The sequence below is a fragment of the Gallinula chloropus genome (assembly GCF_964237585.1).
Source record: "Gallinula chloropus genome assembly, chromosome: 35".
NCBI lineage: Eukaryota > Metazoa > Chordata > Aves > Gruiformes > Rallidae > Gallinula > Gallinula chloropus.
The window spans coordinates 1384446-1411517 of record NC_140120.1 but is presented as its reverse complement, the minus strand read 5'-3'; the positions used below and the strand labels follow the sequence as shown (position 1 = coordinate 1411517).

Below are 27072 nucleotides of genomic sequence, written 5' to 3'. Positions count from 1 at the left end.
AAACCTCTGAAAATGTTAGTCAGACCTAATGCCCAAAGAACCTTGAAGCGTTCATGGGCCCTACTGGGAGGCATTATGGACAAAACCTCCCCATTAACATTCTACACCTTTGAAGTGGAGGCCATGAGGACAAACCCAGGCACAGCACAGGCAGCTCTGATGCTGAGGACACCCTGGCTTGGTCTGATGAAGCAGAAATGCCAAGTGCTGAGCCCCAGCCCCTGGGCAGGGACATCCTGACCCTCACCTGTGTCTCAGGACTCCTCCTTGGGATGTGGGGAGTGTGACACCAAGGGAAGGACAGGGATGTGACACATGGAGGTCTACCTTGGGGTGGGTGCAAGGGGACAACAATGCTCTGTGGCCATGAGGACAATGTGTCTCCTCTGAAGCCTCTGTGGCAGGGACATCAGCCACAGCTAAGGGGGCAAAGACCTCGTTACTATCAGGCCCTTTCATCCTGGCTGGCACCCTTGGCCATCTGCACCACAGCCCACCCCACACTCCCCTCTCCCTCCTCACCAGCTGATCCCAGAAACACAAAGCCATCAGCTCATCCTCAAACGTCTCTTGAGTGACGTTTTGCACCACAACACTATCCTCAGAATGACATTTCTTTATCTTCATGGCCACTCTGACCTTCAAAGCTGCAGTTTCACAGGGACTTCCTTCTTTGTTTTCTTTCCATGTTGCACAGAGTGGGTTTCCCTCAGTCTCCCCTTCCCCAGGCTAAAGAAGCCGGGTCTCAGCCTCTCCACACAAGACCCCTCACCATATCTGGGCAGACTTTTATCTGACAACGTGACAGTTCCTCCCCTTCCTCCAGACCAGGGAGCCCCACACTGGGACTGACTGCTCCAGACTTGGCCTCACTGGTGCTGAGTCCACATGGACCAGAACAGCCCTTGTCTGCGTGGCCACACTCCTGACAGTGCAGCCCAATGTGCTCATGGCCAGATTCCTGTTCAGCACCTCTGACTGCTATGGCAGCCCCTGGAAAGACCAAATTCTTCTCCTTGCAGCCAGTTCTCCACCCATCATCTCTGAGCTGCCTTGATGTGGGGGTGTTGTGCTGGAACCTTTTCTCATGGTTTCACCTCATGGGGGTGACCACATGAAAATTAATTCCACCCCAGATAATTAAGATCAGAATAAGAAGATCTCTTCTGGATGGGAATCTTCTTGATGTTTTTACTCAAATCTAATCCCAGAGTTTCTCAAGGTTGGTTTGAAGTGACACTCCATTGTGTCAATGGTTCCTGTGTGCTTGCAGATGGCTCTCCAACTTGGGGTGCCACTAACAAAGTGACAGCAACAGGTGTTAAAGAAGGGGAGAAATAAGAAATAAAACCAAGAGATCCTTTCTAAATGACATTGGAGTGGACCCCTGGAAGAAGCCTCATGTCCTCACAGTGTGTTCCCCCTTGTCTTGGAACAGAACCACTCTTGTAGCTGTCTGAGGGTCAATATAGGAGGGCTCAACTCATGAGAATGCTTTGGAAGGACAGTGATGATGTTACTAGACTCGGACAACCACAGAGTACCCGGCTGAAAGGGAACTCAGGGACTATTTGGTCCAACCATGTTCAGCAAGGGCTCAGTCTCAAGAAAAGCCCCACACAGACCAACTGGCCCCACCCCCCATCCCACTGACTCTTACAAATGTCTGATGTTGCGGAATCCATCACTTCCCATGGAACATGGTGCAAAACCCTGGTTCTCAGGGTAAAGGTTTCTTCCTATGTCCTCTGGGAATCTGTTCAGCAGGAACTTGTACCCATTATTCCTCAGCTATTCCATGTGATTCCTTCTAAAAACAGGAGTCTCTCCCTTCTTTGTAGACAGCCTTTCAGTACTGGCACCTGGTTGTGAGGTCTCCCCTAAGCCTTTTTTTCTGAAGGCTGAAAAAAAAACCAGCTCCCTCAGCCTTTCCTTAAGCTTCCCAGGCCTTGGGTCATCTTTGTGGCCCTTCTCTGGACCTTCTCCAGACTGGATAGAACTTTTTTTTTAGAGCAGCGACCAAAACTGCACCCAGAATTCTAGGTGTGGGCTAACAATTGCTGAGTAGAGTGGGACAGTGATTTCTTTATGTCTGCTGGTGATCCCCATGCTGAGGCACCTCAGAGCTGTTTGCTGCAGCAGCACTCTGTTTAGTCCTAGAGAGCTTCTTGTTCAAAGGAACCCCCAGGTCCTTTTCCACAGAGCTCTTCTCCAGCAAGGTGGATCCCAGTCGGTGCTGCACTCCTGGATTATGCTTTCTCACCTCCTAGACCCTACACTTGACCTTGCCCACTCTTCCAGCCTGTCCATGTGTTCCTTTTGGGTGGCAATCCCTTCCCAAGTGTCTACTTTCCCTGCTGAGTTTAGTATAACCCACAGACGTCATCGGGGTTAACTTTTGGTCTAAGTTCATGAATCTTCTTCCAGCTCCCCAGTGCACGACAGCAGGGCAGGACTGTGATTGCCTCGTGACTCTTTTGTGTATTTGGAGTTGTTCTTGACACTACTACTTGTGGGGAGAAGTTTAATGAGATTGAACAAGGGCAAGTGTAGGGTTTGGCATCTGGGGAAGAACAACCTCAGATACCAGTATAGGAGGGGGAGTGGCCTGTGGAGAGCAGCGTAGGTGAGAGTGACCTGGGGTGCTGGTGGACAGCAGGATGACCATGAGCCAGCAATGTGCTCTCCTGGCTAAGAAGGCCAGTCGCATCCTGGGGTGTATCAGAACAGCTGTGCTTAGTGGGACAAGAGATGTCCTTCTCCTGCTCTCCTCTGCCCTTGTGAGACTGAACCTGCATTGTTGTGTCCTGTTCTGGGCCCCTCAGTTGAAGAAGAACTCCTTGAAAGAGCCCAGCTCAGGGCCCCCAAAAGTAGAAAACCTTCCTTATGAGGACAGGCTGAGGGAGCTGGGCCTCTTGAGCTTGGAGAAGTGGAGACTGAGGGCTGACCTTATTCAGGTTTATCAACATATAAAGGGTGAGTGTCAGTAGGAGGAATCCAGGCTCTTCTCAGCAATTGCAAGAGAGAGGACAAGACAACAGGTGCAAGCTGGAGCAGAGGAAGTTGCATGTGAATGTAAGGAGAAACTATTTCACTGTGAGGGTGACAGAGCCCTGGGACAGGCTGCCCAGAGAAGTTGTGGAGTCTCCTCCTCGGGAGACATTCACACCTGTCTGGATACTTTCCTGTGTGATTTAGTCTGGGTGATCCTGCTGTGGCAGGGGGTTGGACTAGACAATCTTTTCGGGGTCCCTTGCAACTCTGGATGTTCTGTCATTCTGTGATTCTGTGACAGTACTTCCTTCACCTGTTGCAAAGTCTCCATTAACTTCAGAAGTGCTATTCCCATTTCCTTGCTTTATCGGGGGGTGGGGCTGGTGTTGGGCTTTTTACAGTATAGGACAAAAGCATTTTCTCCTCATCCATTTTCCTCTGTGTGGCTGCTCTTCAAACACACCTGCTTTCTGTCTATCCATGCCAGTCCCTTCCCTGTCTGCAGATAACCAGGCTCAGGAGCAAAAGCTCATTCCGAGGAGCAAAACAAGTCAGTGCAAGAAGGATGAGGCAAAGCAAGATGGCCAGTACGAGACTGAACATGGCTGATCTCAGCACTGGCATAAAAGAGACCCTTCTCTCCCATTTACTTGCACATCCCCTGAGCACCATATTATCTCCCTCACTACAGTGGGATTTGGGGCAGAATAATACGGTATTTAGGGGTATAGAAGATTTTGGGGGGAGTTAAGAAGAGGCTGGGGACAGAGTGGGATCACTTCTTTTTCTGGGGGGCATGTAGGGGGGTAAAAAGAGGGAGTTTGGGGGAGTAATATGGGGTATAGATGGTGCTGGGGAGTTAAAGTTGGGGTGGGGGGTCTTAAGAGGTTGTGGGGGGCATGGGGCATATGGGAATGATGGGGAGAGATATCAAGGAAATCAAGGGGGAAAGAGTAGGTTGTGGTGTGTTTGAGGGTGTTGGGGGGCCACCAAGGAGTGCTGGGGTGCATAAAGGAGGGCTAGAGAGGGAGGGGTGGCACCTCCAGCATTGCACAGAGCATTCCAGCATATGCGCTGCAATGGCATGGAGGTGGCGTAGGATGTGCTGGGGGGGTATGGTGAGATTTCTTAGGGGAAGAGGGGTTTGAAAAGGATACAGGGAGGTGGGAGGCCACCAAGGGTTCTGGGTGTGGTTAAGTGTAGGCTGAGAGGGGGTCAAGGCGTGGAGGGGTACCCGTGATTGATGAAGGAGGGGAGTGTATGGGAGCACTTGCGTGACATATGCAGGGATGTGGAAATGAAAAAGGGAGGTTATTTTGGGGGGGGTAATATGATGCTGGGAGGTATAAAAGATGGGCTAGGTGAGTTAACGTGGGGATGAGGATGAGAGGAACCAGTTGGTGCTGAGATGGAATTTGGGGTCGTTGGCGGGCTCTGGGGTCATTTGGGGACTTTTGGGAGTGAAAAAGGGAGGGTTGGGTGACAATGGCATGCTGGGGGGCTATCAGGAGTTCTAGGGGGGTGCTGAGGGAGCTGGGGTTGCATTTAAGGGGTGGCAGGGGAACTCATGGGTGCTGGGAGGGGGCGTGGGGATGTTTTAGCTGGGTTCTGGGACTGGATAGGTGGGCATTTGAGGAGGGAAAGGGGAGGTTTAGGCCAGTAATACGGTGCTGCACTTTCCGGCTATACCAACACCCAACTTTCAACCTGTTAAACATCCAGCAGTACGTCCCAAGCAAAAGGTGTGAGGGATGAAGGATGTTCCTGGCCTGAAGCCTTCCCAGGGAGCTGACAGGAAGCTGCAGATTCCTACAATGGACACGACCCTAATATTCCTTGACATAATTTTCCGGCTCTACCAGGATCCACCTTCCAACTTATAACACGTAGTGTAATAGCTCCTGAAGAAAAGGTGTTCCTGGCATGAAACCTCTGCAGGTAACACACCAGCAGCCCCATAACCTCAGCTATTGACAGACTGAACTTCTGACATGTCGTGGTTTTGCCCCAGCTGAGAGCCGGGCACCAAGCAGCTGCTTGTTCTTTAAGAGGGTGTGGGGAGGGAGGAATTGAGAGAGGGGGAAAGGGAGGGAGAAGGAAAACCAATGAATCCATAACCTCGAGGACAGGGAAAAGGACAGCTTACTGGGACAGCAGAGAGGGAGAAACAACAGTAAGTCTTTGTAATAAAATATACATATCTGGTGATACACAGTGTGGTTTCTCACCCAACTGGAAAGCTCAGAACATACAGGTCAGAGCCATCCCAAAAATGGACCGTTCCCAAATCCGTGCATCCTGGAGCTGCCCCCCCCCCACCAATCAACCCTTTATGCTGAGCATCTAGTAATTGGAATGGAATCTCCTCTTCAGCCAGTTCAGATCACCTGTCCTGGCTGTGTCCATTCCCTTCTCCTTAGCAGGGAAATATGAACAACTGAAAAGTCCTTTATTGCCTGGTAACAACTAGAAACATCCACGTTCTATCAGCACTGTTCTCATCCCAGCTCCCATACTTTGCATTCCTCTGGCAGCTAGAAGGAAAATTAACTCTATTCTGGACATTACGGAGCACTTCATTAGACTTCTGAAAGATGGGATGTTTTCTAGCTCTCTGAAGCTCAAAAGAGAAACCAGAGAGATGAGTGGCATCTGAATGACCAAAAAGCAAGCAGAGGTGGAAACCTGTGCGGAACTGAAGTTCATACATCCAGCCAGTCTGCTGAAAGGTGTCCTTAGTCGTAGTTGTATCATCAGGAGAAATGAAAACACCTGAATGATAATGGAAATGAAAGAGATTGAGTAGCAGTAGTGCCGGTACAGGGCAAGGTGAGCATTTCTTATGCTGACGTGAATGGCTTAACCAAGACCTGGAGATACTGCATCAGAAATGGGTTGAACATGAACCATGTTATAGTTTAGACAAAGTAGAAGGAAAAATGGCAATTGAAAACCCTACTAAATACAGACTGGTCCTAACGTGAGTTACATGGACAGCTATGTGCAGAAAAACATGAGCAGTTTATTGCTGCTTAGATACTACCAGCCATCAGTTTCCACATGGCATCCTTGAGCTCCTGGTTCCTCATGCTGTACATGAGGGGGTTCACTGCTGGTGGAAGCACTGAGTAAAGGAATGACAGTACCAGGTCCAGAAATAGGGAGGAGATGGAGGGGGGCTTCAGGTAGGAAAACAATGCAGTGCTGACAAACAGGGAGACGACAGTCAGATGAGGGAGGCAGGTGGAAAAGGCTTTGTGCCGTCCCTGCTCTGAGGGGATCCTCAGCACAGCCCTGAAGATCTGCACATAGGACACCACAATGAACACAAAAACACCAGAAACTAAGCAGGCACTGACCACAATGACTGCAATCTCCCTGAGGTAGGCATCTGAGCAGCAGAGCTTGAGGATCTGGGGGATTTCACAGAAGAACTGGTCAACAGCATTGCCCTTACAGAGGGGCAGTGAAAATGTATTGACTGTGTGCAGCACAGCATTGAGAAACCCACCGCCCCAGGCAGCTGCTGCCATGTGGACACAAGCTCTGCTGCCCAGGAGGGTCCCGTAGTGCAGGGGGTGGCAGATGGCAACGTAGCGGTCATAGGCCATGACAGTGAGGAGATAGTACTCTGTTGCAATTAAAAATACGAAGAAAAAGAGTTGAGCCACACATCCTGTGTAGGAAATGGCCCTGGTGTTCCACAAGGAATTGGCCATGGATTTGGGAACAGTGGTGGAGATGTAGCCAATGTCAGCAACAGAGAGGTTGAGGAGGAAGAAGTACATGGGTGTGTGGAGGTGGTGGTCACGGGCTATGGTGATGATGATGAGGCCATTGCCCAGAAGAGCAGCCAGGTAGATGCCCAGGAAGAGGCAGAAGTGCAGGATCTGCAGCTCCCTTGTGTCTGCAAAGGGCAGGAGGAGGAACTGGCTGATGGAGCTCCTGTTGGACATTTCCTTTCTGTGGGCATGGAGACCTGTTCAAGGAAAAGGCAGTTGGGGAAAGAAGTTAGGGAACTCTTCTTTGAGGAAATCTTCTTGCAACTCTTAGGGATTACACTCAGATTGACTGGTCCTCCTGAATACAGAGGGAGGTCTGTTTGGTGCTGGCTTGAGCGTGCCACTGCTGGGAGCAGGGTCAGCCGTGGGCTTTCGAGAACTCAGTCCTCCCTGACAGCAGTCAGTAAATAGAAGGATGGTGAGATCTCAGCCTAATCCCCTGTGGATAGGAATGAGCTTTTCAGCACTGTCACTCCAGTTTCACCTGATGGCAGGGCAGAGCTTTGAAGCTTTGGTAACTGTGGGACAAAGACAGCAAGGACAGGAGGGGAAACAGCAAGAAATGCTGCAGCCAAGGCTGGAAGGACAGAAACAGACAGACAGGCACTCAGGAGTTTCCTCTTACTTTGTGTTTGCTATCAAGGACAAGACTCAGTCAGAAACCCTGGAACTCTGCATGCAGAGTCTGTGCTGGGTGGATGAAACCAGAGAGTTGCAGTAGGAAAGTGTGAGCACTGTGGGGGTGTCAGGGAGGTACCAAATCCCCACTGCCAGGGCATTTCTGGGAGCAGCTCCCTCTGTTTCTGCTGCCTGAGCTGCTTCTCTTTGCCCATGTCACCTCCTTCTCTGTGCTCACAGACATCATCCAACCTGCCCTGTACTGAGCTCTGCTCTGCAGAGCCCTCCTGGCATCAGGGCACTGCCCCGGGGATCCTCTGTGTGTGCAGGGCTCAGGAGAAGCTCTGACAAGTCCTAATGACAAGTGAGTTTGGACTGCCTTCTGCAAAGTGATTGAGAAAAGCTCAGCTCCCAGTTCCCAACCAGTACACAGGAGCAGAAAATTCAAAGCAAAGTCTCTTCACCTGAGTGGAAAATGCATCCTTGGTGTTCTTGAACATATCCAGGGAAGTCGCCAGGGATCCTCTGGAGCTGGGAGCAAACCTGTCCTACACATCACACTGACAGCAGAAGGAGCCTATACTGTCCTTTGATGGATCACACTCCAACCCACAGGTCCTTCTCTATCCCTGTGGAAAGCCCATGAGCCAGGCTGAGTGCTGACCCTGGCAGCAGCAGAGTCCCTGCCCCAGCACACAGTCCCGGCAGGCAAAGGGACCCTGCTCACAGGGAAAGCCCTGGGCACCCCTGGGTGCACACGCTGCTTCACACCTCTGCAGCCATGCCCAGGAGAAGACAGCTGTCCTGCCCTGTCCCTCTGATGGGGCAGAAGGGCATCCCTTCCAGGCAGCACTTTCTGGTCTTAGAGAGAACCTGTCCTCCTGACAGACCCCACACACTGCCCCATGTCCCAGCTTTACGAGATCCCTCCAGGAACAGAACCTGCATTGCCCTGCACCCACAGACATACCAGGCAGAGTGCTGTGGAGATTTCTCCTCCAGTGAGCTCTCAGCATCCATCAGCTCTCTCAGCCTCACAGGTCTCCCCTCGGTGCCTCCAGGCAGTGTCCCCAGCCCTGTGTGCTTGGCAGAGGAGCTGCTCCTGGCCAGAGCTGTCTCTCTGCAGCGCTGCAATATTTCTTGAGCTCCCACTGTCCATCCCAGGAGCCCAGCCCAGCTCACAGCAGAAGAAGTGTTGAAGACATCATGCCCTCCATCCTTTCCGGGCTCCTCCCTAGAGCTCCAGGGAACCTACTTTGAAAGACACTGAAGTCCTCACTGATGGTCCCACCCTCTTCTGGTGATAAATCCTCCAGTCCAGCAGAGTCCTTTCTCCTGATCCAACCAGAGCTGGGCAGGAGGATCACCTTTCCTTGTCTCCCCATGAGACAGGACCCCCAGGCAGGGACAGCGAGGGGACTGTTTTCCCCTGTGGAGGTTAAGGAGTATGGCTGCACCCTCCAGGCACCTCATCCTTTCTTTGCAGCCCTGGGGCTGATAAGAGACACAGCTGTTGACTGTGATTGTCTCAAAGCCACCGGAGCTGGGATTCCTCTTTCCCCAATTCCAGTGGGCACAAAACAGGCACCTGCTGCCTGGGAGCTGCTGGTCCCGGTGCCCATGGGAATTACTGAGGGTGGAGGCCAGGAGACAGTTGCTCAGACACCAACCCCTAATGTCACCTGAAGGGCCAGAGATGGTCCAAGAGACATGAGTGGGTTCAAGGTTCCATAGAACAATGCTGAAAGAGGACAGTGCCTGGGAGCAGCAGTTTTGAGCTTGGTGGGGAATTCCATTGGCAAAATTCTATGACAGCAGATGGTCACAGTTAGGACCATCCATACCCAGAGGCACCACATGTTCAACAGCAGGTCAATCAGCTGCTTCCTCCTCCTGGCCTTTACAAACACACAGGAGCTGCAGCTTCTGAAATTCTGTCTCTTCCTGGGCATCTTCCTGGCTGCTCCTCTGGGCAACAGTTTAATCATCACTGTTATAGTCTCTCCAACATTTTCCCCTCCCTCAGCAGCCAGTCCCTGGCTGGCAGGGTTTGTGGAAGAATTTGGGCAGGTCATAGGGCAGTTATAACCTCTTACAGCCTGTGACTTTACAGCTGCACAGGCAAACAACCCTGGCAAACTGACACGCCTCATGATCGATGGGTGCCTTGACTACATCATCCCAATCCCATCCCCATCCCAATCACATCCCATCTGTCCTGCATCTTGCCAGGGCAGTATTAACTTCCCCAGGCAGGCAGCACAGGAGAGCTGAGTTAGCCCATGCTGTTTTTCACACCACTTGACATCACTCCCCTATAAAAAGGGCTTGTTGGGGAGGGGCACTCCTGGTGCCTCCAAGGCAGTGCAACTGCATCCAAGTCATCGGATTGGTCATAATGTTGTGCAGTTATTGGGTCATAACTGGGTATAAGTGAAATTCACTGTGGGCTGTTTTTGTCCTCCTTTCATTGTGATTTTGTCAGTAAACTGTACTTAGGCCACTGGTTGGAGCTGAACCACCACACGCCTTTTTAAATCACAAGGTGGGGCCTGAAGGTTTTGATAATGGTAGAGGATGAGGTCAGGGGTGCTTTCTCCTCCCCTTTTCCCTTTAGGCTTTTTACAGCATCTGTTGAGAATGTTGACTATCCTGGGATGTTCAGACCAGCATATGTGTCTTGCTCTCTGTCCTGAATGTCTGTCTGGACCTACGTGTAACCAAAAACTGCTCCAAGAATATTGCCAAGAGGTCTTCCCTGGGCTGAAGGGTCGGGGTGGCATGGGGTGTGGGAGGGCATGAAAAAATACCTAGACAAGAAAAACAGATCCAGAGGCACTGTGGCTACCCAGGCCTCAGAAACCAACACCACAGCTGAGCCAGAAAGAACCCTTCCAACAGGCACTGGAGCTACCCATGACTCAGAGAGTGCAGTTCCTCCAGTCTCACCAAGAAGCACCATGGGTGCTCAAACCTCAGAGGCCAACCCCAGAGCTGATCCAGACAGCCAACCAGTACGCCTGTCAGTCACCTCTATCCAGAAGAAGAAATACATGGAGAAATCACTCCTCATTGTGAAAGATGATGATGAACTGGGACCATTGCAAGGACCTGAAGAGTCAATACCAGAGGTTATAACCCAATCCTTGTCCTTGAGCTGAAAGATAAGCCTTCAGCCACCTTCCAGGGGAGCACATCATCACCTGGCTACTCCGAAGCTGGGACAATGAGGCAGGCAGCAGGGAGAAGGCAGGGAGGCCAAGCAGCTGGGATCCCTGTCCAGAGAAGGAGGCAGTAACAAGGCAATTGGAAGGAAGTCTCAAGCTCTCAGCCTCTGGAGGTGACTTTGATCAAGTGTAAGGGCAAGGTACCAGTTCATTGAAGATGCTGTCTATTAGCCAGACAAGTGGACAACCATGGAGCAGGATATCCATTATCTGAGGGGATTAGCCATGTGAGAGATGATTTAGTGTGGTCCTGATGATTTGCAGCTCTGTCCATACTGTGCATAGACTTCCTGCAGAGAGGGCACTTTGAAGACCCAAAAGGGTACCAGGGGGCTTTTGGAATAGCAGCCTCAAGGACAGAAGAAATTGAATAAATGTCTCTTCTGCCTGGACGGTCAGAAGACCCTGCTGTTGTGAGGCTGCTAAAGGTTGAAGAACAGCGAGTACCAATTGCTACCATGATGGTGGACAGGCAACAATACCACACCCAACAGAGACTCCCTGATTCCCATTCAGAAACTGATCATCAACTGGAGAGTCAGGGAGTGATTGGTAGAACCCGCTCACCCTTCAACAGTCTGATCGGGCCAGTGCAGAAGCCCAGTGCAGAGTGGAGGCTGATGCTGGACTATCGTGCCCTGAGTGCTCCCTCTGAGTGCTGCAGTGCCAGACCTGCTGGAACTCCAGTATGAACTGGAGTCAAAAGCAGCCAAGTGCTACACTACAATTGACATTGTAAATGTGGTTTTCTTGACTCCTTTGGCAGCAGAATACAGGCCACAGTTTGCTTTCAGTTGGAAGAGAATCCAGTACACCTGGGATTGACTGCCCCAGGGCTGGAAACACAGCCCCACCATCTGCCATGGACTGATCCAGTCTGCATTAGAGCTGGATGAAGCCCCAGAGCACCTACAGTATATTGATGATGGCATGGCATGGGACAGCACACCTGAGGAATTTTTTGAGAAAGAGAAGAAAATAATCTGAATTCTGTTAAAGCTGGTTTTGCCATCAGACAGAGTAAGGGCAAGGGACCTCCTTAAGGAATCCACTTTTTAGGAATAAAATAGCAGGATGGGTGTCATCAGATCCCATTGGATGTTATCAATATAATAGCAGCTATGTCTCCACCCACCCACAAAAAGGAGACACAAGCTTTCCTAGGCACTGTGGGTTTCTGGAGAATGCATATCCCAAACCACAGTCTCATTGTCAGCCCTTTCTACCGTGTAACCTGGTAAGAGAACGATTTCCAATGGGTCCCTGAGCAGTGAGAAGCCTTTGAAGAGATCAAACAGGAGATATTCTGTGTAGTAGCCCTTGGGCCAGTCCAGACTGTGCCAGATGTAAAAAATGTGTTCTACAGGACAGCCTGGGAGAATGACCCTACCTGGAGACTCTGGCAGAAAGCACCAGGGGAGGATCAAGGTCAGTCTCTCTGGTTTTGGAATCAGGGTTACAGAGGATTCAGACACTCTAACAGAAAAGGAAATACTGGCCGCCTATGAAGGGGTTCGAGCCACTTCAGAAGCGATTGGAACTGAAGCCCAGCTCCTCCTGGCACCCCGACTGCTGGTGCTGGTCGGGATGTTCAAAGGGAAGGCCCCTCCTACACACCATGCCACTCATGCTATGTGGAGCAAGTGGGTCACATTTATCACACAGTGGGCTGGAATAGGAAACCCCAATTGCACAGAAATCCTGGAAGTGATCACAGACTGGCCAGAGGGCAAAGATTTTGGAATATCACCAGAGAAGCAGGTGATGTGCTGAATAGTGCATAGTGTGTAGTGAACGTCCAGAAAATGAGAAAAAATATGCCCTGTTCACCGATGTGTCCTGTGGCATTGCTGGTAAACATCAGAGGTGGAAGGCTGCTGTATGGAGTCCTACACAAATTGCAGAAGCTGCCTATGGAGAAGGCAAATCCAGCCAGTTTGCAGAGGTGAAAGCCATCCAGTTGGCTTTAGAAAATGCCAAAGGAGAAAAAAGGCCAAATATTACATATTTCTCTATACTATTTCCTGGATGGTGGTCCATGGCAGATGGTCTAAATAATAAATACTGTTATGAACCTCCCCAGTACTGTGAAAATGTAAGATCTGGGCATGATTTAGATGGTGTGGAAACAGGGGTGGATAATGTCCTTCTACTGGACAGGCCAGAGCTCATCTCCCCAAGCAGGCTGCAAAGCTGAGCTGAGTTCACCTGGGCTGTTTTCCATACCACCTGACATCACTTCCCCATCAAAGGGGCTGGTTGGGGAGGGCTGGTCATGGCATGGCAGAGCACTCTGTTATTGTTGGGTTTGTAAGGTTCTATCTCTGCTATCACTGGGTATGAGTGCAATTTGAGCTGTTATTGTTCCCCTTTTATAGTGCTTCTGTAAGTAAACTGTCCTTATCCCAGCCCACAGAGGCTCTGTCTGTTTCTCCTCTGGGAGTGAGCGAGCAGCATGTGGGACTCAGCCATTGTTTGGGGCTGAACCACCACAGTTTCCAGCCACAAGCAGCGAGCTTCTCTAAGAGAAAGTTCTGGAAAAATATGTCCAAGGCCTTGCTAAAGTCAAGGTAGACAACATGCAGAGCCCTTCCCTTGTCCAAGAAGCACGTCACTCTGTCATAGAGAGAGATTCAGTGGGTCAAACAGGAGCTGCCCTTATGAACCCAAGTTGACTGGACCAGATCACCTGGGGGTTCTTCATGAACTGGCTAATGCTGCTCAGGATGTTCTGCTCCATCAGCTTCTCTGGGACTGGAGTCAAACCATCAGGCCTGTAATTTCCCTGATCATCCTTCTGTCCGTTCTTATACAGGGGGTTACATTGACTGATCCAGTCAGCCAGGACTGATGGAAAGTGGTTTGGTGAACCCCCCTTGCCAGCTCTTTCAGCACCCCTGGGTGCATCCCATTCAGCCCCACAGATCTGTGCACATCTCTGTGGTGCAGCAGGACCATCTCCTCCTGGATTGAGGTGGGCTCATTCTGCTCCCTGTCCCTGTCTCCTCGCTCAGGGAATTGGATTCTCTCTGTACAACTGCTCCTATTGCCAAAGTCAGTGGCAAAGATTTCATTAAGCACCTCAGCCTTGTCCTCATCTTTCCACAATGTTTCCTCCTGAATCTGATAGGGGATGGAGGGTCTCCCTGCTCTTTCTTTTATTTAAATGGAGGCCAGATGAATTTCTAGCTGGGCTTTGGACCAACAATGAGGAGAAACTCTCATCCTGTTGTACTTCCCTCAGCATTACACACCCCACGCTGCCCCAGGAAGAGCCTGAGCAATGCCTGAGGGGCAGGACCTGTCTTCCCTGGGTTGGGGGTAAGGGCTTGGCCTTTCTGCTTCATCAAACTGACCCAGTGCTTGCTCAGTATCTCAGCTGCTTGTACATTGCCTTTGCCTACCAGCCAACATGGCCTCCAATTACCTGTGCTAACGAGTCCCTGGGGAGGCTCAGCCAGCAATGGCTCTCAGTGGGACTCATTAATACTTCAGGTACTTTGGCTTCTGCTTTTGACATGGAGTTTTCTGTGTAATTTCCTCTCAGTACCTGAGCTTCAAGGACTCACCACCAAATGCACCCCAGGGCTCATTGTAAGAAAAAGAAAGCACTAACGAGCTATATCTCATCATGTAAAGATCTTCAGGTCTTCAAGAGATGTACAGATCATTGAAGCTGTTTCAAAGGGAGCTCAGAGTAAAATTGATTTCTTTTTAAGGGTGTAGGTTATTATTTTCACTGTAGAGGAGAGGTGACATCCTCTGACTGAGATTGATCCAGGGTGCCTCCTAAGGAGGTCTGGACTGGTCCAAAAAAGGGTCCCTTGAGGCAGTGGGGACAACCTTGCTGCACATCTCCACAAGCCCACCATGACTCTCACCAGCCAACTGGGACTTGCATCCCTTGTCCTTACATCAGGTCTCTCTCTGCACTCCACAGTGGGGCATTCCAGCCCCTCTGTACCAGCTCCCCTGCTTTCCTTAGAGAACTGGCTGCACACAGGCAGCACACAGGGAGTTATTTTCCCAACAACACAACAAACCTGACAAGATTCACCATTAAATCAAACAATCCTCACTCTGTGCCAAGTGCAATCTGCCACCAGTGAGGTTCACCTGCCACAAAGCTTAACCCTGTGAGAGATGTTCTAGTGAGGAAGGAGACTGTGACATCACCACAGTCAAGAGCTGGCTAAAGACAGAATGAGTCAGACAACTGCCAGAAAGGCAAGGGTTTAACTCCCTGAAACTCAGAGCAGCAGCTGGATGGTTGAGAGGTGTCTGAATGGTCCAAGGGAAAGAGGAAGGGATATCTAGAGAGCAACCAGAAGCGCTGGTGTACAGATTCATTGTTGGAACTATGATTTCAGACATGGTCAATTGACTTTGGACAGGTAGAAATATGTGACAGACAGGGGAGATTAAATGCACAGCTGTCCTGTTTCTGGTCAGGCAAGAGTTAACCTCCCCAAGCAGCCAGCAGAGGTGAGCTAAATTAGCAGAGGTGACCTGAGTTAGCACAGCTGAGCTGAGTGTGTCCAGGCTGTTTTCCACACCACCTGACATCTCTCCCCCATAAAAGGGGCTGGCTGGGGAGGGGCACTCCTGGGTTCCTTAAGGTTAGTCTGAGTGTTGCTGGGGTGTTTGGTTTGTCCTTGCATTGTGCAGTACCTTGTGATCCTTTGGTCAGTAAAGTACTCTCTGTTATCACTGGATGTGAGTGTAGTTTGTGATGTGCTGTTATCATTTTTTCACAGTGATTTTGTCAGTAAATTGTCTTCCTCCAAACCCAAAGAGGGTCTGTCTGTTTCTCCTCCGGGAGTGAGCATTATAACCTGATCCTTGTACATGAGTGAGCTGGGAGAAATGAGAAAAGATTTCAGCTGCCTTCCAGGAGAGCACATCATCCTCTGGCTACTCTGATGCTGGGACAATGGGGAACACAGCCTGGAATTAGAAGGCAGGGAGGCCAAGGAGCTGGGATCCCTGTCCAGAGAAGGAGCCATTGACAAGGTGATTGGAAAGAAGTCTCAAGCCCTCAGCCTCTGGAGGCCACTTCTGTCCAGTGTGGGGGAAAGGTACCCGTTCAGTGAAGATGTCATGTGTTGGCCAGGCAAGTGCATGACCACAGAGCAGAGTGTGCAGTGTTTGAGGGGATCAGCCATGTGAGAGATGAATTCCTATGATCCTGATGATCTGCAGCTACCCACCAATCCTGATGAAGTCCAATGTTCTTCACCCACGTTGTGTAAGTCTGTGTGGAGAGCACCAGCATCATACGCCAACTGCCTGGCAGTAATAGATTGGGGAAAGGAAGAAGCACCAACAGTGGCTGAGGTGTCTGGCCAACTCCTGTTGGGGTGCCCTGTGGGGGTGGTTGCAGCAATGGAAACAAAGCAACTGGGAGTGCAGAGGCAAACCCATCTGGCCATGATGTAGACGGTGTGCAAAAAGGGGTGGAGAATGTCCTGGTTCTGGTCAGGCCACAGTTATCTCACCTGTGCTGGCTGCTTGGGAACGCTGAGTTAGCCCTGGCTGTTTTCCACACCACCTGACAGCACTTCTCCATAAAGGAGCTGGTTTGGGCACCACTCCTGGGTGCCTCCAGGGCAGTCTGAGTGCAGCTGGGGGGTTGGGTTGGTCCTCCTGTCCTGCAGCACTCTGTAATCCTCAGGTGGGTAAGGTACTCTGTGTTCTCACTGGGTATGAGTGTCATGGGCTGTTTATTGTTCTAGTTTCATGGTGCTTTTTTCAGTGAACTCTCCTTATCCCAACCGACAGAGGCTCTGTCTCTTTCTCCTCTGGGAGTGAGCCAATGGTGTGTGGTGCTGAGACACTGTTTGGGGCTGAACCACCACAAGCATTTACAGCACTCTCTCCTCTTTTTATTTATTTTCTATCATGTCCTTTAATGCCTCTTGCTGAGGCACCACAAGTCAGCTGAGGCTTCTACACTCACACATTAACCACTGACACATCGGAGCTTCACTTCCAGCAGATCCTGGCAAAACCCTCCGTGGTTTTACAGAGAGAAACCTCAAGAACTTTTCCAACCAGAGCTGATCTGCCTCTTCTGATCTTGTGATGTTCTGAATGAGGGGATAACCACAACAGGGGTAGAACCAACACATCGTCCTGTTTTGTGACCAATCCAGCACTGGTGACACATGATAATTTATTCATTGGTGCCCAGTGCTTGCCCAGCATCAAGGCCCTTCCTGATTCACTTGCTGTTCCACCAGAAAGTAAGCTCAGGGAGCACTGGTTGTTGTGAGGAAGGACTGCCAGGGCAGCTGCTGCCAACTGCCCAAAAGAATCTCCCATGCACGATGACATCATCAGTGAGCAGGGTTAAACCTCAACACCCGCACATCAAGGGAATTCAGACATGACTGGTGGAGCAGCAGTGTCAAGGAGGAGGCTTTGGGCATTCTGAGGGATGCCACAGCAGCCAGGGCTGCTACACAGGAACCTGGCCATGAGCACATTGGGCAGCACTGGGAGCAGTACGGCCACCCAGGCAAAGGCACTCACTGTCAGTTTGACTCAGCACTGCTGTGGACACCAGCAGAGAGTCCAGCAGTGGGAGGTCCCCAGTAAGCACGAGTGTGGAGGAACAGTCACAAGGTTGAAAGAAATTCTGCTAAGACAGGGTTAGGGGTCTTGTGTGGAGAGGCTGAGAGATCTGGGCTTCTTTAGCCTGGGGAAGGGGAGTCTGAGGAGAGTATAGCGGTAGCTCCAGAGAGCTTGTAATTTCCTTTTCAAATGAATGACAATTAAAACTAGAGGTGCAGATGGGTTATGAGCATGGAGAAATGCCATTCTGAGGGTAGTGCTGTGGTGCTTGGAGTTACTTGGTGGAAGTGTGGATGGGCTGGTGGCTTTGTTTTTCTGGGAACAGCTGGCGAGGAGGGGGAGACAGCAGTACAGGCGGGGACATCATGAGGTGAGAACAAGGTGGGGAAAGGGGTTGGGTGCCTGCAGCCTGCAGGGAAACTGGCACAGGTGTGGGGCAGTGTGAGATGGGCTGTGGTGCAGATGGCCAAGGGTGCTGGCCAGGCTGAAAGGGCCTCATAGAAATGAGATCACAGCCCTTGGCTGTGGCTGATGTCCCTGCAGAGGCCACACATGTACATTGTCCTCGTGGCCATGGAACATCATTGCTTCCTTGAACTCAACGTAGGGAGGCATCCATGTGTCACATCCCTGTCCTACCCTTGGTATCACACTCCCCACATCCCATGTAAGAGCCCTGAGACACAGTTGGGGGTCAGGATCTCCCTGCCCAGGGGCTGAGGTTCAGCACTTGGCATTTCTGCTTCATCAGACCAAGCCAGGGTGTCCTCAGCATCAGAGCTGCCTGTGCTTTGCCTGGGTTTGTCCTCATGGCCTCCAGTTGTGAGGTGTAAGATGTTCATGGGGAGTTTTTGTCAGTAATGGCTCCCAGTAGGGCCAATGAACGCTTCAAGGTACTTTGGGCATTAGGTCTGACTGACATTTTAAGAGGTTTCTTCACTCTCATCTTGGTATCTGAGTTCTGTGGACTCAGAAGCAAATATACAATAGGGGCTCATGGAAATACAGAAAGCCTTAAAAAGCATATCTGTTCAAGTCAATTTCATTAAAAAAATCCAGACTTCTACAAATAATTGGATTTCAGTTAGGTATTTAATGATGAACAGTTAAAAGGAATATTACAATGGAGGATATTTTCTCTTCACGACTATTTCCTGTCATGGCTCAGTTGATAGAAGCAGTGACAGCCACATTATGCAATGGGTGTCAGTCTCCTAAGGAGATCTGGACAGGCAGGAAAAGCAGTATTTTCAGATCCAGCCCTGCATAAAGAATCTTACTCTTCCCCAAGCCCAGCAGTTCCCTCACTGGCCTCCTGGGACTCCCAACACTTTTCCTGGCATCATCTGTGCTCACAGGCACAGACAGATTTCTCTGACAACAAACAGCAGTTCAACATGACAGAGTTTAATACCCATGAAATCTCTCTCCTCAGCTGCTGCTACGGCCAAGCAGCGTGTGCAGGGGGTCAGCTTTCAGAGCAGATTCTCTCCCAGAACAGTTTCAATCAGATCCATAGAAAGGTCACTTTTCAACACACTGACCTTCTCACAGAACAGTTCATTAGACTGCTGAAAGATGGGATGTTTTCCAGCTCTCTGAAGCTCAAAGCAGGTACGAGAGAGCTGAACGGCATCTGAACGATGAACAAGCAGAGGTGAAAAGCTGTGAGCAAAGTGAAGTGCATAAAACCAGCAAGACTGCTGAAAAGATGTCCTTAGGCATCGCCATTACATCAGTATGGGTGGAAACACCTGAATGACAATGGAGATGAAAGAGGCAGACTGGTGGTGATGCAGGTACAGGGGAAGGGGAGTGTTTCTCCTGCTGCCATGTCTGAGTCAAACAAGACCTGGAGACACTGCATGAGGAATGGGATGAAGGTGTTATTACATCAGAGACAAAACAGATGGAAAAAGCCCACAGAAACGAAAAGTCCCTACTAAATACAGACTGGTCCTAATATGAGTTCCATGACCAGCGATAAGCAGAAGAAGATGAGCAGTTTATTGCTGCTTAGAAACATCCAGTCACCAGTTTCCACATGGCATCCTTGAGCTCCTGGTTCCTCATGCTGTAGATGAGGGGGTTCACTGCTGGTGGAAACACACAGTAAAGGAATGCCACTAACAGGTCCAGAAATAAGGAGGAGATGGAGGGGGACTTCAGGTAGGCAAAGAAGGAAGTGCTGAGAAACAGGGACACCACAGCCAGGTGAGGGAGGCAGGTGGAAAAGGCTTTGTGCCGTCCCTGCTGCGAGGGGATCCTCAGCACAGCCCTGAAGATCTGCACATAGGACACCACAATGAACACAAAACAACCAAAATACAAACAGGCACTGACCACAAGGACTCCAGTTTCCCTGAGGTAGGCATCTGAGCAGGAGAGCTTGAGGATCTGGGGGATTTCACAGAAGAACTGGTCAAGGGCATTGCCATGGCAGAGGGGCACTGAAAATGTATTGGCTGTGTGCAGAAGAGAATAGAGAAACCCACTGGCCCAGGCAGCTGCTGCCATGTGGACACAAGCTCTGCTGCCCAGGAGGGTCCCGTAGTGCAGGGGGTGGCAGATGGCAACGTAGCGGTCATAGGCCATGATGGTGAGAACAAAGTACTCTGTTGAGAACAAAAATGTAAAGAAAAAGATTTGAGTCACACATCCCAAGAAGGAAATGGCCCTGGTGTCCCACAAGGAATTGGCCATGGATTTGGGAACAGTGGTGGAGATGCAGCCAAGGTCAAGAAGAGAGAGATTGAGGAGGAAGAAGTACATGGGGGTGTGGAGGTGGTGGTCACAGGCTATGGTGATGATGATGAGGCCATTGCCCAGGAGAGCAGCCAGGTAGATGCCCAGGAAGAGGCAGAAGTGCAGGAGCTGCAGCTCCCGTGTGTCTGCAAAGGGCAGGAGGAGGAACTGGCTGATGGAGCTGCTGCTGTTGGACATCTGCAGCCATCAAGTGGGGAGAGCTGTGAGATTTGGAAAATGCAACGAAAGGTTAGGGAACACTTCTACGAGGACAACCTCTTCCAATTCACATTGACTATCTGTATTAAGGAGGACTTTTTTCAGGACATTTTTGGCAGGTCTGCTTTGTGCTGCCTTGAACGTGCCACTGCTGGGACTCCCTGGTCAGCTGTGGTCTCTCTAGTACTCATTCCTGCCTGAGTTCTGTAGAATATCAGTGTCTGCGCTGCAGGCGATATGAGGGAGTTCCCAAATCCTCCCTTGCCAGGGCATTTCTGGAAGCAGTTCCTTCTTTCTCCTTCCCTGAAAATGTCTCTGATACCTGGAGCTGTCCCTGCAGCTGCTTCTCTTTGCCCATGTCACCTCCTGCTCTGTGCTCACAGACATCATCCCACCTGCCCTGTGCTCAGCTATGCTCTGCAGACCCCTCCTGCAATCAGGGCTCTGCCCTGGGAACCTGTGTGTGCAGGGCTCAGGAGATGCTCTGATGTGGACATTCTTGAGGGGAGAAATTAGTTCTGATATACCACAGTCAGCACAGCCCACAGGAGAGGAAAAGTCAAAGCAAAGACTCTGCCTGGCAGGAAAATGCTTCCTTGATGTTGTTCTTCAAATTCCCTTTGAAATTTCTCAAGGATCTGCTGGAGCTGGGAACAAACCTGACCCAGGCAGCACTGTCTTACTGCAGAATGACCTCACACTGCTCTTCCCTTGGTCTCTTCTTCAATGCACAGGTCCTTCTCTATCCCTGTGGAAACCCCCAAGGCTGGCTGAGTGCTGACCCTGGCAGCAACAGAGTTCCTGCCCCAGAACACAGACCCCGGGTCACAAGGACCCTGCTCTCAAGGACAGCCCTGGGCACCCATCAACCATGCCCAGGAGAAGACAGCTGTCCTGCCCTGTCCCTCTGATGGGGCACAAGGGCATCACTTCCAGGAAGCACTTTCTGGTCCTACAGAGAACCTGTCCTCCTGACAGACCCCACACACTGCCCCATGTCCCAGCTTTAGGAGATCCCTCCAGGAACAGAACCTGCATTGCCCTGCACCCACAGACATACCAGGCAGAATGCTGTGGAGATTTCTCCTCCAGTGAGCTCTCAGCATCCATCAGCTCTCTCAGCCTCACAGGTCTCCCCTCGGTGCCTCCAGGCAGTGTCCCCAGCCCTGTGTGCTTGGCAGAGGAGCTGCTCCTGGCCAGAGCTGTCTCTTTTCAGGAGTTGCTGGGTTGCCATGAGCTCCCTCCATCCCGGGAGCCCAGCCCAGCTCCCACCAGAGGAGCAGGTGAAGCTGTCACGTACTCTATCCCCTCTGGACTCCTTCGTGGTGTCTCTGGAGCTCAAAGGAACTAACTTGGAAAGATACTGAAGTCCTTTGTAATGTTCCCTCCCTTGTCTGGCAGAAATCCTTGTGTCCAGCAGAGTCCTTTCTCCTGACCAAACTAGAGTTGGGCAGGAGAATCACCTTGCCTTGTCTCCCTATGAGACACGACCCCCTGGAATGGACAAGGAAGGGTCTCTTTCCCCCTGTGAATTGAAGGGAGTCAGTCGAGTAATTCCAGACCCTTCATCCTTGCTTTGCAGCCCTGGGGCTGGAAGGACTTGCTGCTCTGACCTATGGCTGCCACAAACCCATTGGAGTTTCCATTCCTCTTGCCCCAGTTCTGGTGGCACAAATAGGCACCTTCTTTATGGGAGCTGCTGGTCACAGCTCCCTCAGGAATGGAGGCAAGTTGTAATTTACTCTTCTCCATGAGAGTGAGCCTCATCAGATGGAAAGTGGGTGTCACCCACATTTGCTCGTACCCAAAACTATCGCCGTTCACGGCGTGGCGACCTGGTTCAGGAACGGCAACGGCGCCACACTCTGGCTGCTCGGTCCATCAGCTCACAGACACCAATGTGGTGGACGGCAAATGGCATTTATTGGAGAGGGGCGCGGGGCTTTATACCCCAGGGGTCTGATGTCACTTCCGTCCGCTTACCTCACCGGCTCCCTACTATTGGTTACCTAAGGAGAAGGGGGGGTCCTACCTTTCGTACAGCCCGAAATCTTCCGACCGCCAGGCCCCATCTACCGACATTTCCCCCCTCCCTGTGCTCACTAAAACTACTCACAGTGCAAAGTGCAAAAGTGACACACAATACTGATATATAAAGAGGTGACAGCTTATAACAGTGTTGGACTACAGTAGTGACAATATATAATAGTGATAATACATAATAGTGATAATAATGGTGATAATATGTTAGTGATAATATATAATAGTGATAAGTTATAATATTGATAGCTTATAATAGTGATAGCTTATAATGTTTATAGCATAAGGTACATTAAATGAGTGATAGTCAGAGGTAGCCTAGACAGCAGGGTGTACTAGGGACAACTACAGAACAGTAGGGGTAGTGCTCAGTGGTTACTTTCTTAAAGCATCTGTCTGTTTTCTACAAAGAGAATGTTAACCCTCTCTAGACGACTCTTGATGAATGCTGTGAGCTTGTTCAATACACAGGGTCCAAAAATCAGTGCTATTATGATCATCACAACTAGTCCCAACAAGGTAGATATTAAGGTGGTTAGACATGGCGAGTAACTAAACCATGATCCCAACCATCCTCCTTGGGCCTCTCTTTCCTTTTTCCTCTGAGCTAACCTTTCTCTCAGTTGAGCCATCGAATCCCTGACTAATCCAGTGTGGTCAGCATAAAAGCAGCATTCCTCTTTCAAGGCGGCACAAAGGCCTCCTTGTTGCATGAACAGGAGGTCTAATCCTTGTCTGTTCTGCAAGACAACCTCTGAGAGTGAAGAGGCAGATTGTTCTAGATGGGTCATAGATTGCTCGAGTCTTTGCAGATCTTCGTCGATGGCAGTTTGTAGTCGAGCCAGGTCTCGCTGATGGTTCACCAGAGAGGTCACTCCTGTGGCTGTACCAGCTACTCCCAGGCTGAGCAGTGTTGCTATTGTCAGTGCTGTCAGTATTTCTCTCTTTTGGATCCTGTTGTCTGCATCTCCCCCTTAGTTGCTCATTTCTTCATCCGAATGATATAGGACTCTGGGATCAATCAAAATGTGTGCACAAAAGTCAGTTGTAGAGTTGAAACACTTAATGGACTCACAGGGGGTGATCTGTCTGATGACAGATCCACATCCCTGATGCGGATGGAATTGCCCATTTATAGGTTCTACTGATCGCAACAGTTTCTGCACAAATCGCACTGTTCCAGCTCGCTAAGGTGGCATTGCCAAAACATATGCCTTGGCCTTTAACCTGGTTCAAAGTGATTCCTCTCCGTGGTGTATCCCACTTGCACTGAGTCGGGTTATCTTTCGGTGAATAGCTAAAAGGAGTGTTAAGGGCAATGCCCTCATAGTAAGGGGGATACGCATCATAACACAGCCAACATGCATTAGTAAGATTGGGGTTGGATTGATTCAGTGATCGGAAAGTAGCATCTAACACACCTAAGAATGATTTGCCAGCCGAAAGGTGAGAGTCTGTGATCGAATTGTCTAAGGGAACCTTTTGTTCGGCTGGTAGGGGACTGGTTGGGGCCGAAGTAGGAACTGTCAAGTTTTCTTTTCCCTGTTGGTTATTGCTTTCGATCTTGACATTGGGACCGATTGCTGAGGTGGTTCTCAGCTCCTTTCTTTTAATAAAAAATAGTCCTCCCCTGTTAATGCCACCTTCCCAGTACCTAAAGCCCCAGGTTTTGCCATTAGTCCATCCCCAGTCATTCTCATTTGTTACATTGAGTATAAAATATTTACATAACTCTCCCTCCTTGGGTCTTCTTACACCCGGAGCCCTCCAAGGTCTCCCCACTACCGGTTTTTTGTACCTAACGCAATTGTGAGGTCCAAGTTGCATTTTGAGGTACCTGTCTGGTCCTGCATCTGGTGTCCAGTCAGAGGCTATGGTCTCGCATCCCCAAAGAGGACAATGGCACTGACTAGGGGAGTAGCACTGAGGTCTGCCTGGGTTAAAGCTAGGACATACATAGTACCTTGCGTCCCACCGACAAGGGTCCACTGGGAAAAGGCTACAGAGGTGCACCTTAAAGCTAGGAGGGCCTGAGGTGACGATTTTCTGGAGTATTTTATAATCCTCCATTTTCTCATCCTCCCATCTTCCTAACGTCCATTCCCGTGGCCAATGATCATACAGACCTGTAGTTGGCACAACAAACCCTAAAAGTAAAATCACACAGAGACATTGTGGCCCTTTGCCATGGGGACTGTTTTGCTGTTGTTTGGGTTCTGCCGGTTTGGGAGTCTTGGGTGCAGATGGGATGCTTACTGGGTTGTCGTCCTCCTCAGCCACCGGGGTCTATTGGTCACAGGGGCGCCCGATGATCTGATCCTGTGGACAAAGGCTCACCATTTTCATTAGTCTTATTCCAGAGGTCTGGCTTAATGGACTTAAATGGACACCATTTAATTCTGCCATCTTTTTTAACGGCAGCGTACCCTCATCCCGTTAGGACCAACCTCCATCCCTGTTCCCACTCTCCCAGCTCATTTCTGATTACAACCAGTGGGCCTTCCTCTAGTGCCCGAGTGGCCCAATGTTTTTGGGTAGGACTGTTTACCTCCTCTCCTCGGGGGAACTGATTCAGTGCTAACAGAGCAGTTGCCAACAGGCGTGTTTGGTCTCCTGTAGGAATGGCATTGGTGAAACCCTCTGCCTTTGCTAACACTTCTAATTTAGATTTTACTGTTTGGTTTGCTCGCTCGACTATGGCTTGCCCTGTGCTATTGTACGGGATGCCGTACGTTAAGGTAGTGCCCCATTTCTGAGCGAATGCCCTGACTGTTTTGGAGACAAAGTTTGAGCCATTTTCTGTTTTAATCTGATTAGGGATGCCAAGCCATGCCATGGCAGCTAGCCAGTGCTGAATGGTCGCTTTCGAGTCTGCCTTAAGGTGTTGCGTAGCTACGATCACTCCGCTAAATGTGTCTACAGTTACTGCTAGCCATGCTCGCGGTTTTAGCAACTGACAGAGTGTAAAATCTGTCTGCCACACCTCGGAGACTTTAAGGCCTCTGGGATTGACTCCACTGCACCGCAGCGGTGATTTCTGGCAGTGAGGGCACGTGGCTACTACATGTTTTGTGTCCGTGACTGAGATCCTGCATCTCTTTGCTAGCGCTTTAGCTCCTATATGGAGAGACTCGTGTAGCTGACGAGCGTCTCTCAGCGTCCACACCCCTTTTGCGGCGGCATCTGCTTTGTCATTGCCTGTTTGGAAAAGACCTTTTACCGGGCTGTGACTGTTGATGTGGATGACTGATATGGTGCCCTCTCGAGAATAAAGCACTTCTTCTAGCATTAAGGCTATTGCAGATGTTGACACACCAGGTCCTGACATGGCTAAGCAAAGCTTGGCTGCAAACATTGAGTCAGTCACTATGTTGAGGTGCTCTGTTGGAAACAGTCCGCATGCCAGCACAATGGCCATTGTTTCTAGCTGCTGCACTGAAAGCCCACGGTCAGTCATTTTAACACAGTGCCATTTTTCTTCTGCTTGCCATACCGCAGCCGCCCTTGAGGTTACTGAGGATTCATCTGTAAAGACCGTTGGTCCCTGTTGGGGTCGGTCCAAGACCTTTCGTGGACGGTCTATGTCAATAACCATCAGCATCTGAGTCCACGGGGGCTTTGCAGCGTACCCGATTTCTCCACCAAATCTGGCCAAGGCTATGGTCAGACACTCTGATATTGCCACTGACTGTGCTGGGAGCTGTTTACGGAAAGGTAGGTATATCTTGGCTGGTTCAATGCCTAGGTGTCTTAGGGCAAGTTTTCTGCCTTTCATGATGAGGTTACCGAGGCATTTGACTCCTGGTGAGAATGCACACAACGACTTCCCCAGGACTACCCACTGTACTGGTTGAGCTTTTTCAGGGGGGCCTTGGGCTAGCGCCCCTACACCCCCTCTCTCTGTGAAGTGTACATACAAATCAAGTGGTACGTCTGGGTTCCATCTAGTGAGCCTGATGATATCTGCTGCTCGATAAAATTGAGAGAGTTCATTGCCTCTGCTGTCAAAGATTTTTGCTCCCATGGGTTTTTTCCCTTTAAGAGATCGTACAGGGAGTTCATGATTTCTGGAGGGATTAGGACAATGTTACGGAGCCATTGCAAGGATCCCACCAACTGCTGCATATCATGGAGCGTTTTAATGTTTCGGCAGATTTTTATTAGAGGTGGGGTTACGTAGGAACTTGTTATCCCGACTCCCAGGAAACTTACACATGGCCCCTTTTTGATTTTTTGCGCTCGCAATTTCAAACCCGTTCGATTTCAGGGTCTCTGAGACCGTTGTGACTAACTGGTCTACCTGACCTCCTGTTGGTGCAGTGATCAAGATGTCGTCCATGTACTGAATGATGGTCGCAGTCGGGTCACTGCGTCGGACCGGTGCCAGTGCTCAAACCACCATGATCTGGCAGATAGTGGGCAAGTTGATCATTCCTTGAGGCAGCACCTTCCACTGGAAGCGCAGGTTAGGGCGTTGACTGTTTGGGAATACAACAGAAAAAGCAAACCGCTCCTTGTCCTCCTCATGTAGAGGGATGGAGAAAAAACAGTCTTTAATGTCAAGGACGGCACAAGGTTGCCCATTCGGTATCATAGAGTTCATGGGCAGCAGTGTTTGGACAGGACCCATGGGTTGAATTCTCTTATTTACTTCCTGCAAGTCATGTAGGAGGCGAAACCCCTCACCAGTTCGTTTGGGTATTACAAAAACTGGAGTGTTCCACGGGCTAGTAGATGGCTCTACGTGACCTCGTTGTAGCTCACAGTCGACTAGCTCGAGAAGCGCATCCATTCGAGGCTTTGGCAGGGGCCACTGCTCGACCCACACTGGCCTGGATGATTTCCATGTTAGCTTAATTGGTGGGAGTGGG

General features: G+C 50.3%; 1 protein-coding gene and 1 pseudogene across 2 annotated transcripts in view; one reads left to right on the top strand and one right to left on the bottom strand.

The window, feature by feature from the left end:
- LOC311203060 (olfactory receptor 14A16-like) overlaps positions 1-6950 on the bottom strand; it is a 54773-nt pseudogene extending 47823 nt beyond the window's left edge. Inside the window, exon 1 of the transcript in view lies at positions 6625-6950. The product of the transcript in view is annotated as an olfactory receptor 14A16-like (transcript). The remainder of the gene's footprint in view (positions 1-6624) is intronic.
- The window catches only part of LOC311203116 (scavenger receptor cysteine-rich type 1 protein M130-like), a gene marked incomplete at both ends in the record, with an annotated part of 343740 nt that overhangs the window by 187689 nt on the left and 128979 nt on the right, over positions 1-27072 (top strand). The window lies entirely within an intron of this gene.